The 19656-nt window shown below is 37.1% G+C and overlaps 2 long non-coding RNA genes across 4 annotated transcripts in view; one reads left to right on the top strand and one right to left on the bottom strand.

The window, feature by feature from the left end:
- LOC116419619 overlaps nt 1-19656 on the bottom strand; it is a 151910-nt gene that overhangs the window by 85707 nt on the left and 46547 nt on the right. The gene's annotated exons all lie outside the window — the stretch shown is intronic.
- The window catches only part of LOC116419620, a 49548-nt gene continuing 32785 nt past the window's right edge, over nt 2894-19656 (top strand). The window contains exon 1 of the long non-coding RNA XR_004229873.1: nt 2894-3040. This is a non-coding gene — a long non-coding RNA (uncharacterized LOC116419620). The remainder of the gene's footprint in view (nt 3041-19656) is intronic.

The following is a 19656-nucleotide window of genomic DNA, read 5'->3' as shown; positions in this document are numbered from 1 at the left end:
AATGGAACTTGGGGTTGTGCCCTGACACTAAGGCTGCTCATATCCTACTAATTTTCTTCATTTCTCACTTAACTGCATAATTCTGGAACTTCCCCACCATGCCCCAGGAAAACTTCAGAAGCCTCCAAGATCCCATCAGCCTCCATATTCCATTTCTTCATCATAGAGGGACACAGAAAATGGGGGAACTCTGGGTGAGGTATAAGACCCTCCAGCCCAACAAAGGAACCTGCTGACAAATCTGCTTTGGCTTCCCATCACCCCTGGGGGTATCTCAGCCTTCCTGAGAAGTCGAGGATTTGATAACCTGTGTTGTAATTAAAGCAGAGCTATACTAAATGGCAAGGAAATATCTGCACACAATAGCAAGTTGTTTATGTGGTCCTGCATAGGCAGTATATAATTAGCACGTGTGCAGTGTGCCATAGTTATGTAAGGATATTAGGGTATATAAGGCTGAGAAAATTTTGAATAAATGAATTGCCGTTTGACCAGCTTTGTAAGTTCCACCATTTTACTCCTCATCCATGATCAGGTTTCAAGTTGGTACCAAAATCCTCCAGTGAGCAGGTCCAGACACTTGGTGATCCTCCACGCCTCAGATTGAAGAATGAACCTCTGAATTCCATTTAAGCAGGGAGTTCAGGTCAGACTTTTCACTCTTCACTTTTCACTTTTAACCTTCCTTCATTCCTCTGGGACTTCTTTACCTTCTCCACCATGTCCCAAGTTGAGTACGACCTCTTCCTTACAGCTTCTTTTTGCATATTGTCTTCTCCCATTAGATTATAAACTCTTTGAGGTTAGGGACTATCATTTTTTTTATTTTATATCTTCAGCACTAGCATAGTATCTAACACATAGAAGTTGCTTAATAAATTATATTGACAATTATTGATTGGCTACTTGCAGTGAACTTGTAAGGGATGAGATGACATGTAAAACTTTTGTTTAACTCAAGAGAGCAGGCTTTTGTCCACACACACGATGACCCAAACAACATTAAATATAAAGAGTAATAACTGAATGTTCAGTCCCATGATAGCTTTAACCTGAACCTTATCAAAAAGAATGACGATGACAAAAATGAGAGATGACATTGATCACAGTAACAACAGCAATAACAATGTGGATATCTTTGCCATCAGAAATTACAGGAAGGTAATCTAAGGATTCTAGTACCTGCAAAGAAGTTAGAAAACAATCAAATATCATTCAAACACAGAAAAAGCTCTAAGCAAACAAAGGAGAAGAGTTTCTTCTGCCAAAACTAACCCTCTCTCTAATTGTGAATCTGATGATTCAAGGAAATGAGAGAATCTATGCCATCTATCAAGACAGACTTCAATAATTTGGCACCCATCACATAGCAAGAAAAGCAAAACCTAGAGGCTAGAATTCTATCTTAAGAGCTCACCATCTGTCATAGAATAATAGATAATAAATTCCTATATTACAAATAAAATTTTCCAAATATCCTTAGGAATCCAACAAACAAATTGCTTTGGAACTAGAATTTCATCAAAGGCAAAACCATCACCCACAATCACCCACACAGAATACGGACCCAAGAAAATTTAGTCCTCAAGTGTTCTAAGTTTTAGGATTTTGTAATTGTCAGCTACAAAGTCCACATTTCAATATGTACAAATTAAATTGAGGAAATAAGATCTTTGGCTTTATTTGAGAAAATATCTTTGTCTTTGGATTACTTTCTCAGAAATTTCCTTTTTTTTTTTTTTTTTGGCTAGGCAATTGGCATTAAGTGACTTGTCCAGGGTCACAGAGATAGTAAGTGTTAAATGTCTGAAGGCAGATTTGAACTTGGGTCCTTTTGACCCCAATGCCAGTGCTCTATCCACTGCACCATCTACCTGCCCCTCAGAAATTTTCCATGACTGTACTTCTCTGCCTCTTCTCATTCACAAAATCTCTTAATCAAAAAAGAGGAAATATTATATATGAAAAAACTAGAGGAAAAAATTTAAAGGTGGAAACAGGATAAGGTACCTATCACCCCCATTATTCTATTGGCTAGTAGAATTGCCTCTAAGATTTTTCAATGACTATCCTAACAGTTTCCATTAATATGGATAGCATTTTCTCTCCTTGTTTAGTAGTCCATAGAACATTAACTACTGAGAATATTAGCAAGATAGTAATTATTCCAAGACAATTCCTATCTGAATTTGATGAAAAATTCTAAACTCAGCTCTGATACTTATTATGTGGATGACCTTTAGCAAGACTTCTTTACTCTGAACTTTGGTTTCATAATTTCTAAAATGAGGGGGTGGGACTAGAACAGTTCCTTCTAGTTTTTACATTCTTTGAAAGGGGGAATGGAATTTAATGGCACCAATAGCAAGACTTTCACAAATATTTTAAATTATCTAATAGACTTTCTCCCTTCCCCCCTCCCGCCCGTGTTCATTTTCCTTCAACATTTCATTTCCAACTATAGAATCCAAACTCTGGACTTTCTGTTCTATGAAATTCTACCTTCCCCCTCTTTATCTCAGTTAAGCAGCTCCAAAATTAATATGTACCTAGTTTCCTCTAGAATGTGTTTAGCACAGAAATATTTTCTTTCCTTCATTTATTTTTTTTTATTTGTGGTACTTCAAGGAGTGATAAGGAGATCACAAGCTTAAAGTTTACCATATTTAGGTACCCTCACACCTATCATGATGCACTCCAGCCATTTTCCCTGCATGCTTGCCTCCCCTCTTCAACCCCCCTCCTACACCCCAGCATTCCATTGTCAGTCCTTTTGCCCTAGCACATGATTGATTAAAGTTCACCATGTTCCCAGACCCAACACAATGTACTCTAGTCATTTTTCTTTTATGCCAACACGTGAATACCATCCCTTTTTTGCCTTCTTCTGGGAATAACAATCACGTCAACTTTACCATTCCTGATAGGGCCATATAACTCAACTCATCACTCTTGTGACTTTCTTGACCAAAACACCCCTCCCTGATTACAGTACTCCTAGATATTTTGCCTTCTCCTAACAATATATAAGACCTTGAGGGTAAGTACTATCATGCTTTTTTATATTTATAGCCCTAGAGCTTGTTAAAGTACCTAACATATATCAAGTATCTAATAGATGCTTTATTTTCCATTCATCCAAATACTAAAAGGATAAAGATCCTTTAAACTCTCTCCAAACTCCATCTTCTCTTCTTCTTCCAGTTACCTTCTAACCATAGAAATATGAGTCACTTATCCTTTGATCCAGCAGCATTTCTACTGGGCTTATATCCCAAAGAGATCTTAAAGGAGGCAAAGGGACCCACATGTGCAAAAATATTTGTGGCAGCCCTCTTTGTAGAGGCAAGGAATTGGAAAGTGAGTGGGTGCTCATCAGTTGGAGGATGGTTTAATAAATTATGGTATATATGAAAGCAATGAAATACCATTATTCTGCAAGAAACAATCAGCAGAATGATTTCAGAGGCTTGGAGAGAACTACCTGAACTAATGCTAAGTGAAATGAGCAAAGCCAGGAGATCATTATACACAACAACAAGAAGACAATATGATGATCAATTCTGATGGACATGGGTCTCTTCAACACTGAGATGATTCAAACCAGTTCCACTTGTTCAGTGATGAAGAGAGTCATCTACACCAGAGAGAGGACAATGGGAACAGAGTGTGGAACACAACAGAGCATTCTCACTCTCTGCTGTTATTTGCTTGCAAATTTTCTTTCTCAGTTTTTCTTTTTCTTCCTTCTTGATCTGATTTTTCTTATGCAAGATAACTATAAATATGTATACATATATTGGATTTAACATGTATATCAACATATTTAACATGTATTGGACTATCTACCATCTAGGAAAGAGGGTGGGGGGAAAAAGGGGAAAATTTGGAATGAAAGGTTTTGCAAGGGTCAATGCTGAAAAAATTATCCATGCACATGCTTTGTAAATAAAAAGCCTTAATAAAAAAGAGATCTGAGCCCCTTTCTGCTGATTGGTGGCTCCCTGTCACTAATCAAAAGAGATCTCATATATCATCTTACTCACAACAATACTTATTCCTTAGTCTTCGCTTCCATCTTGCCAGTTTCTTACCTGATCATTTCCCAGTATAATGTAAGGTCTTCGAGTATCATCCTGAATGTATTTTCATTCCCAGTACACAGAATCTAGCACTGAATAAGTGCTCTGTAAATAATTTATCTGTCTCTGAATGAACAATTCAACCCTCACTTCTCCAGGTGTTTTAGGGGAAAAAATTGTTAATACTTGTAGAACCCTCTTCCTTGGTGGGGGGAAGGGGAAAGAAAGACAGAGAGATTTAGGATCGGCTCACAATTAAATTTAGATCCAAGGTGTCACATTATTATTTCTGTTCTTTCCCAAATGTGGTCTATTCCTTTAAAACATACATATAATCTGAATGCAATAAAAATCAGTTTGTTATTATCTGGAGACAAAAGCCATTATAAAACTACATACTGTGAATAAATAAGATTTAATGAGAATGGGAAACTCTGGACTTGCTAGTCAACAATATGACAGGAGAAAAGGAGGAAGTAGAGAATAGATAATAAATTCACCTGATACTAGCAGTAGCATAATTATAAAACAGGCAAAAATTCTATCCAAGAAGATGTGTCCTTAAAATTGGCCAGAAAACAAGGCAGAGTTACAACTCCTTGTAATTATATCCAGTTAAGACTATCAACACCCTTCATCGGCAAATGGACATGTGAGCCTTCTCCACTCTTCAAGAGTTCAAATGTTCTTCCCCAATACTATGTGTCCTCCACCTTCTATGATCCTTCAGTCCCTCATTCCAGCCAGAAAATTTCAGTCCCTTTGCCCCCAAAATAGCCTACATACATCACTCAGAAGAAATAATCAAATGAATCTACAAAAGCAGGACCAAATGAATTAACAAACAACAGGGACAATGCTTCCTTCTGATTCAAATTCATTTTCTTTGGCAGAAAGGATGGAATCCCATCCATCAGATTATTTAGTCTCCATACCTCCTAACCTTGGGAGAGGAAAGGTAGACTTTGGGAGAGGGGGAGCATAACAGTTGGATCCTGCTGGTTTGATTTTGGTATGGTAGACTAGATCTTCAAAGATGGGGTGGAAATAACTGAATAGAAAAGATCAATTTTTCCCCTGATAATATCCTAGGACAGTGATGTTCAACTCTGGAAGAAACTGGAGCAGTAATCCATATATGAGCATCCCTAGGACTAAAATTTAAACTGTGACATTATATTTTATTGTATTTTTATTTATTTGGATAAATATTTCTTAATTACATTTTAAATCTGGTCCTGTACTAGAGAGTAGCAGGGAGCCACATGAAGTCTACCTTACAAATGTTTTTATTCTATGTTCTTTTTTGGTCCGTCTTAAGTATTTTTTCCAAATATATCAATATCAATATCAGCACTGTTATATATTTGTGGATAATATCTAAGAAGAAACTATGATTTTTTTTAATTTTAAGAACTGGCAAAAATAGAAATGATCTTACCGATTTGAGAGCTGACAAACATTTCAGATAAACAGAATGATGAAAGTAAATTAAGAGGAAGACAGAGACAGAAACAAGGAGAGGGAGGGAGGGGGAGAGAGAGACAAAAGAGAGAGAGAGGAGAGAGAAAAGATAGAGAGGAAAGAGAGAGGGGTGAGAGACAGAGACAAAAGAAAGAGACAGAGAGAAAGAAAAAAGAGAGAAGAGAGAGAGAGAGAAAGAGCAACAGAGAGAAAGAGAAAGAGAGAGAGAGAGAGAGAGACAGAGAGACAGAGAGACAGAGAGACAGAGAGAGACTGAGACTGTAAAGCTGTGGATCACATAGATGTGGTTGTCTATATTTTTCTTATGTTCCTTTTAAGTGCAAGCCACTGGAGCAGTATTTCTCTGTGATGACTGAGAAAAGATATCCATAAACAGAGTTGATTTCTGAAAACCAGTTGAACCCAATTAACCTGACTGGGAACAAAATCAGCCACGGTGGAAACACGTGGTGTTTGTGGATCCAATATTGAGCAATGAAGCCACCAGGATAAAGCCAACCTGTAATGCTGACTTCAGAAGAGCACTGTCAGATGTTTAATTTGAAAAGGCAGCTCTGAGCAGGAAGCGAGGCAGATGGCCCAAACCATTTGTTATCTCCTGTTACCATCTGCCTCTGCTATCCAACTCCCGGGGCTGAACTGCTCATTTTAGGGCTTCTAATGAGCATCGCTCTCCTCCCCACAAGCAGGCCCGTCACAAAAATAGCCAAGGCCTCAGACAGCACTGACAGGTAAAGAGGATGCTTTGTAATAGGGATGCAGGGATACCTGAGGATAGACACACAGGCCCCCTCAGCCACCGTGAACTAGCCAGAAGAATGGGGTCATCAGCTTAGTCCTGGGGGCCACCCTGCAGGTCTCCTTTAAGGAGTGGCAACTGAGATAGAGATTAAATCTCGTCAGAGAGTAGCAGAAGTAGCAAAACCTATTTTGAACTCAGGGCTCTGGGAATATTGTCTTAGAATGCAGAAGCAAGAGGCATCCTGGATGAAGCACTTATACATAACGCAATGTATGAGGTTCTTGGTATCCAAATATTTTAAAATTGTACAGTCTCTACCCTCAGGGAATTGATAATCCATTTGGGATGGAGAGGAGACATGAAATATACAGAAATGGGAATGATACAAGCAAAGATAGAAGCAAAGAAAGGATTTAGAACAAAATGTTTAAGGAAATTTGAGGTCAGAAAGGTCTTTTTCAATGGTGCAAGGTTAAAAAAAGCTTCATGTAGGAGGGGACCCCTGAGCTGAGCCTGAAAGAAAGAGAATGATTCTGGAGGGCAGAGTAAAATCCCTGCATGCAAGCTGTTCCGTGCTGATGTATAATAGTGGGGAATGAATTTGTGTGACTGGGACAAAGAAATGCACAATGGTGGAAAACTGCTGGAAGATATGCCAGAGTCAAATTGTTAAGGGCTTTAATTACTAATTTAGGGAGCTTCTTTTCATTTCTTTAGTTTTGTCAGAAAAACATAAAGAAAATGCTCAACAATGAGAAACGAAGCCAAGACGCAAATGACCTATGACTGCCTATATCTCTGTTTCTGCCAATGGTTCTACTGTCCTTCTAGGGACCAAAGATAACAACATTGGAGTCATCCTTGATTTTCTTTTCTCTTACCCCCCACAGCCAATCAATTCCCAAATCTGGCAATTCTGGCTTTACAGCAACTTCCCCATCCATCCTCATGTCTTCACTAACATCTTAATTACCCCAGTCCAGACCCTCATCAGCTCTCATCTGGATGATTGCAATACCCTTCTAATTAGGTTCCCTATCTCTGGGCTCTGTTTTTGCTCCAATCTACCTTCCATACAACTATCAAATGCGTGTGTCTAATATTCTTCACCATATCTTTCCTGTGCTCCAGGAATTCCAATTTGACTTGCAATGCTATAATTCATCATTTTTATTTTAGAATAAAAGGAGAACTAGTAGATAATGAAAAATCCTAGTCTCATCTATAAGGTCCAATGATCTCCCAATTTCCCTATTTCTGTAAACTCCTTGGGGACAGGGATGATTTCATTTTGTTTGGTCTTTAAACCCATTCACATTGTTCAGCACAATCCCTTGCACTCAGTAGTCATTTAACAGATGTTTAGTCAATTTAATTTAAAGATCTCTAAACAGGAAGTGAGAAGATGTGGTTTTAGACCATATTTCTTATGCTTATTTTTATTGTAACCTTGGTCAAATCATTTTGCTGCACAGCCTCAACTTTGCCATTTTTATAAATTGGGGGAAATGATATTTGCACTATCTATATCTCAGCGTTGGGATGATAGTGCTTTGAAAATTGTAAAATCTGAGAAGTACTACATAAATGTAATTATTATTAATTAACCAGTAAATTATTAATTAATTAAGCATCTATCATATGTTTAATGATAAACTAATAATAATATGATAATGATAAATAATAAACTTTTTTCCTGCGCTAATTGTTGAGAATGCAAAAATCACCAATAGTTCCTGATCTCAAGGAACTTACTGTTTTATCATCATCATCATCAATTTGAATTCTTCATGTATGTAATTCACATAATGCCAGAATCTCAAGACATCTACTACATATAAGATCTTCTCATGTGACAGTCCCAGATAGAAATTAAATATGACTCACTATATAAAATAACCTTTTATTGATCCAGAACTGTCCCTAAGTATGTCTAATCACATCTTGTGTAGCAGGTCATTATCTTCCATTTTCTTTTCCTCTCTCTGCTTTTGTCAACAAGAATCTAACCCTTCCCTTGGGTAGAGAAAGTGATCAAGGCAAGCTACTATTACTTTTCAAAAGGAAATGATAACCTTTTTCCCCATAGCTCATTCGACCATTTGTGTGACTTTCTAAACCAAAACATTCTACCCTAGCTACCACTGCTTTACATATGTCGCCCACTCCCTCCCCCACTTCATTAACCCTTTTGTGAGCCGAGAATTCTCACTTTCTTATTTGTACCCATTGCAACTTACACAGGACATGGTACATAGTAAGCTCTTCATCAAAGATTGTCCATTCATTTATTCATTTATTTGTTCATCATTCATTTATTTCACTCTTCTGCTCAGAGACTCTCATTGGTTTTCTTACCCCCCTCAACCAGAATAAAGGATAGATTTCTTCAGAGTGTCATTCAAGACTGTCTACAGTATGATTCCAATGTACCATCCTGCCTTATTTTATTCATCTCCCTCTTGAACACTTTATGTTCCAATGATTATTCCCCATTTCATCTTGTCCTCCCTAATTTTGTACATTGCTGCGTTTCCAATAGAACATCAGCTCCTTGAAGTCAGGGACTATTTTATGTTATCTTCATATACACTCTCCTCAGCCTAAAACAGAGTGCCTTATGCACAGGAAAAGTTTAATAAAATCATTCAATGGAATCCAAACTCATAACTTATTTTGTCAGGAAGATCATTCCTGACTATGACTGATTTTTTCTGTGTCAATTTAAATTAACTCATTTTATCTTCTCCATGAAGAGGAATTATAGGTAGGCACAAGTGGCTAACATGCTATAGGTCAACCACCCTTTTGGGTCATACTTCTAGCGCTGCTATCTCAATTCTGTTAGCCATTTCTTCACAGAGCCACTGAATGAGATATTATAAAGTCCCAATTTAAATCTCCATCATTAGTTTTTGCTGCGTGAATAAATTAAGGTTTTTTGTTGCATTATGGTTAGTAATTGTAGTGTTCACTATTTCTGTCTTTGTATATTTATTTGTAAAATCTCCAAATTTTACTGGTCAATTTTTATAAAATTTTTAAGAAGTGTTGAGAAATATCCTTATTCTTTAGCAATTCCACTCAGAAGGCATGATGTTTTTAGCTCTAGTATTCAATTTTATTGAATTTTATATTTTCATTTCTATTGAATTTGTACAATTCTAAGAGATTACAATCTGATAGTAATATTTTACTACCTATATCTTCTTGAAATTTAGCTAACTTTTGCTTACAAATTTAGATGTGCCAACATGAAAAACATGCAATATTGTTTTTGTTTGTTGTTATGGATCCCTTCAGAATAATGTAATTTCCTTATTTATCCCTGATTGTGTTGTGATTTTTTTTTGTTTTTGCAAGCTATTAATCCTCGAAATAAAAATAAATGAATAATGAAAGGAAAAACTTCCACCCCAGAACTGCACAAAAATTTTACTCGAAGTCAAAGACCAATAATATGAAAATGAGCCATCAAAAAACAAACCCTCAGCAGGAATTGGGAGTAACATGAGTTTGGGATGGAGTTGCTATAGGGACAGGATCCAAGGGAGATGGAGAAGAGGAGTTGATATACCTGGTGGCAGCTAAGTCGACTGACAGCTCTGACAGCAGTGACAGGAACCAAGAATATAACAAAGCAAGGTTTTGAAGTGGTGATCTCCACAGCAAGTAAGCGTTCTCACTTGAGGAAAAAAAGCCTCCCTGGGGAAAATATGTCATAAAGTCCTTCTCAAGTCAGCAATGTTTTAGCTGCTTTTAGCAGAGGTGAAACCTCACCATGAATCAATCATCTCTCTGGATCTTGAAGGCTTCTCTAGTTTCAAGAAAAGCCTACTCAAGTGTAAAAAAAAGCTCTCAAAGAAAGAAAACCTTAAATTCTAATCAACTAACACCTTTTCAGAGGCACTAGCCCCTTCCCAAACTGCCCAAAGAGACTAATGTACCCCTCTACAGGAATAAAACATTGGCTGGGGTCTTCAGGTAAAGGGCAGGGGTAGGTGTCTTTCCAGGAGAGCCAGTAAGCATCATATCTTGACTTTGGGCTGGTCCTACCTCATTGTTAATTTTCCATATTCCAGCTGCTCTTTAACAATGCCTCCTGGGGAAGCAGATGCAGAGTCTGAGAGCTTGCTTTGGAATCCCACTTCTAAGCCTTCTAAACTGGAAGACAGACTTCTCTGGGATTTGGATTATTTCTTATTTTAAAAACAGGTTAATAATCTACTTGAAGAAATTTAAACATTCTAATCAGCACAACAGCAAATGACTTCAGAGACCTCCTCATGTAATAAGCATGCCCTCCTGGTAGAGACATGGTGGTCCTGATCAGACTGCAGATGGAGACATCATTTTTCATTGGGCAAGATTAAGATGGGTATTTATTTTGCTTAATTATACATATGTGTTCCAAGGGCTTTCGTATTCTTTCTTTCCAGTGTGGGGAAGGGTAAAGGGGGAAATGAGTTGATCAACAGAGAAGGTAAATTTTGGTTAATTAAAAAAATAATTTAATAATAATAATAATAATATTTTACCTTCTTCAAAAGGACCATGCTCTGCAAACAAAAAAGCTGATATAAAAGGAAGGATTTTTTTTTATCATCAGGTCATATTCCCTGTCTTCTTGATGGAAGAGAAAGGATCCCCAATCTTAAAGAAAGTCCATTAGTGGGATCATTTTGTAACATGCGATTACATGAGATTCTGAATCTCATTCCCATCTTTTAAACTGAAGAATTCTATGATTTTACTCCTAAAATTTATACAACTTTTTTTTCTGCAGAAATGTATTCCTCTGCCAGCAGACTTAGAACCCAAAAAGGATCCAAAGTCAAGGTGATTGCCATCAAATGGCGGTACCAACTCTACTCATACCAAATGGCTCAGGTTATAGAATTTTAGAAATCTCCCATTCCTCACTGAATTGCCCAGGGAAGGAACTGCCCAGTCTGATTCATATGAGTCTAAGGACTCATTGCTAATTGATCCAATTCTATAAAACAAGGATTAATTAAGCACCTATGAAATACCAGTGCTGGAGATTCAAAGACAATATGGAAAATTGTCTTGGTGAACAAAAAGCTAATATTCTCTTGGGGGAGAGGTGGAGATTGTATGGAGCATATCAACAGAAAAGCACTTACATGATAATATGGAGAGTCAGAAAGCCCAAACAACTAGGGGATTTAGGAAAAGCCTTCCACCTTGGGTGAGCTTTGAAAGAAACCAGACATTTTTCTAATAGAATGTGAACTCATTGGGTCTCTGTCTTGGAATGACTAGGGTCTAATCTAGTATCTAATAGATAAAAAGGCACTTCATAAGTGCCTATTGATTTATCTGATGGATCAAAAGCTGGGATTGGACTGGAAACTGGAAAGATCCAGGAAGAGGTTATAAAGGCCTGAATTGGAAGATGACCATGAGAAAGGGATATATTTGAGATACATTGGGGAAGAAGAAATAATAGAACTTGACAACTGATTGGGTAGGGGCAGGAGTGAAAGGGAAGAGCTGAGGGTCAAACCAAAATTGGGTTATTCTAAAAAACAAAAAGAATGGTAGGGTTATTCAAAATAGAAATTAGAAAGCTCGGAGGAGAAAAAAAGTGTTGGAGAAAATGTAAGTTTTGTTGTAGATATGTTCTGTTTGCTTTATCTCTGAAATAACTAGTTGAAAATGTCCAACAGGCAACTGTTGATGTGGAACTGGAGCTGAGGAGAGAGGTTAGTGCTAGATATACAGATACAGTAGTCATCTGCATAAAAAATGATCATTGGATCATGGGAGCTAATGAGATGAGAGAGACACAGAGATGGAGAAAAACAGAAAAAGATAAACATAGAGGCAGAGTAATCAGCAGTTTCAAAGAATCAATAAGTATTGAGAAAGGTCTAATTTGGTAATTAAAAGATCATTAGTAGCTATAAAGAGAGCTGTTTCACTCAAAATGATGAAGTTGGAAAATTGATTGAAAAGGATTGAGAAGTTAATGGAAAGAGAAGACAGGTAGGAAATGATTACAGATATTGTTCCCCTGAAAGTTTGACTGTGAAAGGGAAAAGAAATATGGAAAAATCATTTGAGAAGATAATATGAGTGAAATAAGTTTTTTTTGGTTGTTCATTTTGCTTGTTTTGTTTTCTGTTCAGATTAGGGGAAACCTTGATGTATTTGTAGGCAGCAGAGAAGAAATCAGTAAATAGGAAAAATTGAAGACTATGAGGTAGTAATAGTTTCCTGGAACCATCATGTATCTGAAATATAGCCAAAAGCCAAGCCTCTTTCCTACTGCCTTCTGACTCAGCAAGAGAGAGTACAATAAAAAATTGGTAAATTGATGATCAAAAGCTCAAGCTCAAATGCAGACCATTTTCTCTAAAGAAACAATCATGGGTTTGAACAGCTCTGTCACATATGCAAAATGCTGTGACATCAAGAAGCTCCCAGATCAGATCCCATTACAGGTGTTTCTTGGCTACATGAAGATGGACAAGTCTCTTAATCTCATTAAGCCTCCACTTTCTCACTGATTAAATAGAAATGATAATACCTCAGATCTGTATTTCACAATTTTTGTTGTGGAGTTCAGAGGAGCCATATGTGGAAAGTACTTCATAAACTTTCAGATATTATATGGATGCTCATTATTATGTTGTTTCTAAACCATATAATAGTTTATGTGCACTATAAGTTATAGTTTATCGTGCATATAGTTTCTAGTGCACTTTAGAGGGAAAGAAGAGGACTGTCCCAGATAGTTCATAGTCCCCTCAGCAATCTCAGTCATGTGTCTATAGATTCCTGAGCAGGCTAAAATATTGGTCTGACTCACAAGGAAGAAAAAGACTTTAATGAAGCAGCAGTTTTAAAGCAACTTTTAAAAATCACTTATATATGAAAGAGGGAGATTGAGAATAAATATAAAAAGATAAAGTTCCAAATTAGATAACTTAGATTTATTTAAGACTGATGGAAATAAAACCCAAGTTTTCCTGACCCCAAGAACAACACTATGTCATTAGTGAACTAAAAGTAGGTTAAAAGATAAAGGTCTTTTTGTGCTGAACAACAGAATTCTATGTTTAACACCAACACAGAATGCAACAGAGGATTCTGGCTAATAAAACTAATCTTCAAAACAAGAATTCTCCAAATTTGATCTATTTAAACCAAAATCCCTCCTTGCAATAATTTTATTTTCTAGTATAGCTTTAAGTGATCCCTTCAAAAGTCAAAATCTCAAATATTTAGTCTTAGACATAGGCCTAACAGGCCACATCCTAATACCTTAGTGAGATATCTCAAGCTCAACATGTTCAAAATGGGACTAATTAATTTCCCCCCTAAACATTCTCTTCTCCTTCCCTCATTATTACTTTGAAGACCAACACTAGCCTTCAAGTCCTTTAGACTCACAACTTAACACTCACACTAGACTCCAGTATATCTCAATCCTTATGTCCAAACGGTTGACATCCCTTTCTAAAAATTAATTGAGTCTGGTTGACTTGCATCAATGGAAGCAATCAATCATACAAGTTGAAAATTATGATCTATTTCTATGACATTTGAAGGACAAGCCCCCAGTAACTCAGGACAATACATAGAAGGAGTGTTTCTAAAGTAAAAATTTAAGGACAATTGGCACAGGATATCCCCCAAAATGTCTCAGACACCTATTCTAGATGGCTATGAACCATGTATCTACATCGTCTCAGAAAAACCTAAATTACAAGTAACCCAAGGGCAAATGGATACCTTCATTACAGGCATAAGTAGGCTTCAGCATGTTAACAAAAAAGGAGGTGCTGAAAGGACAGCATTAGCAAATAGAAAAGGGAAAGGGGCACTGAGGAGGGGCAGTCATGGATTCTAGAACACATGTTGCCCTGGCAGCCAGGAGGAAGGCAGTCTTGGTGAATACTCCATGGAGCCAAGGGACATCCTTAGGGGAACATGGACAATAGCACCCAAGATGAAAAGCATGGGTGGCTTGTGTTGCTAAGAAGAAGCATTCCTAGCATTGGGACCTCAAACAATTGGACTTCAAAGAAAAATCCTCAAGAGCTGAAGAGAACTATAATTCTGTGACCAACTGTCATTATCCTCAAACTGAACAGTTGTTAAAGTTCTTTTTAACAAGTGGCTATAATACATGGCAGCATTTTTGGTAATAGTAAAGAGCTGAAAAGAAAGTTGATACCCATCAATTGGATAATGGTGAAAGAAACTGGGAAATGTGAAGGTAATGGGATGTTAGTGTGCTATGAGAAACAGTACATATGTTGATCTAGAGAAACAACAACAACAAAAAAGATTTATGTAAACAAATATAAAGTGAAAAAAAGTAAAACCAGAAAAATAACATGCAACGTGAAGGCAATCGTGAAAGTGGAAAGAACCCTACCAGCAAAACTGAGAATGAGGATGAGAAAAAATAATCACCAAATCTGGTCTGCATTAAGTGATCCTTTTGACTCATGACTCAATACCACCATCCTTACACCCTTGTTCCCTCAATGGGGGTGCAAAAACAACTTTCTTTGGTGAACATGTTTACTAGCAAATTTCTCTTTTAGTGTAATCTCTGAATCACAAGTATGTTTGGGAGTTTTCAGAAGTCCTGTGTGAATCTAAAAAGCCTAAAGCTTTCCCAGAAGATCTCAAAACTTTGGGAATTAGTGGGGATTTTGCATTGCTCCAGACATGGCCAGAATTAAGTGGTTGCAAAGCTGATCTATCCACCATTCACTCACAAGACAAGATGAAAGAAGGAACAAACCCCACCTCCCCTCCCATCTTCTTTGAAAAAAGTGGGGGACTTTGGGTGAATAATACTGAATGTAACATCAGACTTTTTGTATTGATTAGTTTTCATGAATGCTTTTTTCCCAAGGATTTTTTTCTTTGTTAAAAGAGTTCACTTTCTGGAAGAGAATACCTTGGGAAATGTATGTGACTTAGGAACAAAATATAGCAATTCTTTTAATTTTTTAAGTGTCAGCTTCGAGCTGATGCTGTAGAATGTCCTTTCCTCAGTTGTTAGATAACTATGACATGAATGGATCTGTTTACTTGTTTTTTATTTTCAGTTCCAAATTTTCTCCTTCCCTTCAATCTTCTGTGATCCATTAAGAAAGTAAGCAATACTCATTATATACACAAAACATGCTTCCATATTAATCATTCTGCCAAAAGTAAAGCAACAAAAATAAAGTATTGAAAAAAATACTGTCTTCACCCAAGGAGTGGTGAATTCACCCAATTCTCCCTCTGGAGATGGCTAACATTTTTCATCATGAATCCTTTGGAATCGTCTTGGATCATTGTATTAATCAGAGTATCTGAATCTTTCACAGTCGATTGCTGGGCAATACTGATGTTACCGTATAAAATGTTGATTCTGTTCACTTCACTTTGCATCAGATCATATAAGTTGTTAACAGAATTTTACCATATCTGTCTCCAAACGGGGAACAGATGGAGCTGCACAAAGCAGGTGTAGACAGGTGTTTAGAGACTTAGAAGGGGTTTCAGTATTCATTTTTGGAGTAATGAATACAGTTTGCAAACTCTAAGCTTTCCTGGGCAGGAGACTCCCCCTTTTGTAGGAAAGGAAGAAATTTTATACACAAATCATAAGGGAGAAAGAGGGAGAAGGTGAATTACAATATGATTATTACCAGAGTTTGAGCAGTTTCCCATGAGAAGTTCACTAATGGAAAACAATATAATAATTCTTGTAGTGTTTCAAATCTTGAGGTTCATGACCACCCCCTTCCCCAGGGCACACAACCAAACTTCTATGAGAGGAAGACTTTTCTGTAGTTTTCAATTCACTCCACTTATTGTGTGCAGATAAGGTATAGAACAAAAGTGTCAGAAAGATTAATAATTTTAAGCTACATTGTGTTTCTGACTAGAAGCCAGAAAAGACAGCTCAAAGAAATCCAAATCATTAGTATGTTCATTATATCTATGATATCAAGAGTAATGAGAATCATAATTTCCTTTCATAAAGTCTTCTCAGTTTTTTTTCTAAAGTCATCAATTTTTCATTATTCTTTTGGCACAACAGTATTCCATCCCAAACATATAGCACAACTTGTTCAGACATTCCCCAACTGATGGGCATCTCCTCCATTTCCAATTCTTTGCTGCTATAAACAGAACTCATTTAAATATTTTTGAACATATAGGTCTTCTTCCATTTTCTTGATCACTTTGGGATATTTCTGGGTCAAAATATATGACATTTTATAGCCCTTTGGGCTTTACAGAACCCACAACTCTAGCAACAATGTATTAGTGTCCCAATTTTCCACATATCCTCCAGAATTTCTCATTTTCCTTTTCTGTTATGTTAGCCAAATTGATAGGTGTGAGGTGAAAAGTGGAGTTGTTTTAATTTGCATTTTTCTGACTATTATTTAGAGCATTTTTAAAATATGATTCTTGAAATTCTGGTTTCTTCTTCTAAAAACAACCAATTCATATCTTTTAAGGAATCTGTTCAATCTAGCTAAGAGGATATCCCTGTATTCGACTGAGATTTTCATTCATTACATCATTTGGATGTATGTCAAAAATAAGTTTGTATTTTCCCAACAAAAAATGACATATTGTTTCCTTTGATTTCTAATAGAGGCATAGGAAGAGTGGGCTTCCTTTTCTACACCACTTACATTCTCCCCTTATTTCTCCATTGCTTCTAATTCTCTTGAATTACAAGTCTTTGTGGGATTTGAGGAAGTGACAATAAGCAGCCCATTTCATGGAAGGCTTTGGTTTTCTCAAGAATCATGTGGTTGTGCCGACTTGTGACCACAAAACCAAGGACTGGTTAGCTCTGGTACATATGGCAGACATCAGCCTTGAAGGTCAAAAGGGCAGGTTTTGTTTTAAGAAACAAGATGTTTACATTAGCTTCCTGCTCCCCAGGTATGAGTTCCACATGATCTGTATAACCCAGACACATGACCCAACAGAGCTATTTCCTTCCTTTAAATTCAAATTTTATTTGCATACAGAAGTGACTCTCCAGCAGAGACAGAGCAAAGTATACTGAATGGGACCAAACCTGGGAAGAAAGAGCATTCTCCAAACCAATTTTATATCAGTAGTGACCCAGCAAAGAAAAAGGAGGTAAATCTCATCTCAATGCAAGATTTTTCAAGAATATGATGAAACAAGCTTATCAAAATGTCTGAACATTGGGGCAAGCCTTTAGCATCAGTCCTAATAGCTGTTGATTTGATGCTTAGCTCCATTTTTTATCTCCTTAATGTGGGAACTCTTTGCAATGATGCAGACCGCAATCCATCCAATATCTTCCCATCTTCTGCAACTTTGGATTATATGATGAATTGAAATTCTTTTCATATTATGTACATATCATTTGTTACCCTTCCCACGTGCCATATGACTTATCAGTCACTATTCACTACTTTAGTCATTATTCACTACTTTGCTTTTAAAATTCCTGATGGGTAGCATATTATAACTTATTCCCACCATAATGCATACTCCCATCACCATTGTTATTATTCAATCATTTCTACTATGTCTAACTCTTCATGACACCATTTGATATTTTCTTGGCAAAGATATTGAAGCGGTTGGCCATTTCCTTTTCCAGCTCATTTTGCAGATAAGGAAACCGAGGCAAATAGGGTGAAGTGATTTTCCCAGGGTCACACAACTAGTAAGTGTCTGAGGCCTTCAAACTCAGGAAGCTGACTCTGCCTGATTCCAGGCCCATTACATCATTCTAAAACATCATTTAATACATTTACTTCTTGGTAATACAAGAATCTAGTCTTGACCCAATCCTGCAAATGCTGAGTTTCCTTCTGGCATTGCATTTGAGTCCATAGTTAAACCAGGAGCAGTCTTCTCCTATTTTTCATCAAGGATACAATAAGTGAGTAAAATATTTGTTCTTCCAATGAAATGAACCCCTTGCCCTATCCAACTTCCTTCTTGCTTAAGACCTGCCCACAAGGGCAAATATCTGTGAGGGAAAATCTGACTCATCCTCCTCACCACCACCTATTCACTTCTCAGATTCTAGTATCCTGGCTTTTACTCCCACCATTTCACTGAAATTCTTTTTTCAAAGATCATTCATCACATCCTAACTGCCAAATCCCATGGCCTTGGTTCAAATCCCATCTTCCTTGATTCCTCCCCCTCCTTCTTGATATTCCTCTCCTTGAACTTCTATGTCCCTATTATCCTTGTCTCCTTCGATAACTCCATTGACTCCCTTTCTGTCTCCTTTACCCATTCTTTCTCTTCCTGTTCATTAAGAATATCACCCCAAACATATGTGGGAGTCCTTGAGCATACATATTTTCTCCCTTTCTCTCTGTCTCTCTCTCTTTCCCTCTAAACCTCCCTCCCCCCCCCCGCCGCTCTCTTCCCCTCCTTTCTTTCACAAATACAAACACACTTTATCCTCCTATCCCTCCTTTCTCCCTGATCCCTCTCGATTGTTTCCTTCCCATCTGCCTACAAATAAACTCAGATTTCTCCAGATTTATAGTCAATAATAATCACAAATGACAATGGTATCTTCCTTTGACTCTTCTCTCATATCCCTGTCTTCTACTTTACTGCTTTCTAGAAAGATGATATGAGCCTCATACATCTACTTCCTCAATATTTATTCTCTTCTCAAGCCATTGGAATAGCTCTAGTTGGCATCTAGGTGGCACAGTGGGCACAGTGCTGGCTTTGGAGTCAGGAAGATCCGAGTTTAAATCCAACCTAAGCCATCTAGTAATGGCTCTGAGTAATCCTGAGCAACTCCCTTAGACTCCCTATGCCTCAATTTCCTTATCTGAAAAACAAGGATGATGAAAAACAAGGATTTTTGTGAGGATCAAATGAGATAATATTCACAAATCTAAAAGTCTTATTTAAATGCTTATTGTTGTTGTTGTTGCTTTCACCAACCACATCAATGATAGTAGGGTCCTATTGAAAAACTGAAGTAATATTCTCCTCCATGAGTGAGGTGTTTCACATATGTGAATTTTCTGGCTTTGACATATTTCCTCATTTAATCCTCACACCAGCCCTGGAAAGTAGGTATTATTCATAAACCCATTTTGGATGTGAAATCTCAGGCTGAGAAAGGGACTAGGGCCTGCCCAGGATCTCACAGCTAGTTAATATCTGATTGAATTTGAATTCAGGTCCTCCTGACTCGGATTGCACTATATAACCACCCCTTTAAGGCCAAAGTTATTTTATGCAATTGCAATGAAACTCTTTTTGGAACTTCTTTTTAACTTTTTTTCCATGCCTTCTTAAACAGATAATCCTGACTGCAAT

The sequence above is a fragment of the Sarcophilus harrisii genome, chromosome 5, assembly GCF_902635505.1.
Source record: "Sarcophilus harrisii chromosome 5, mSarHar1.11, whole genome shotgun sequence".
Lineage (NCBI taxonomy): Eukaryota > Metazoa > Chordata > Mammalia > Dasyuromorphia > Dasyuridae > Sarcophilus > Sarcophilus harrisii.
The sequence above is the reverse complement of the archived record's forward strand: the minus strand, read 5'-3'. Positions and strand labels throughout refer to the sequence as shown.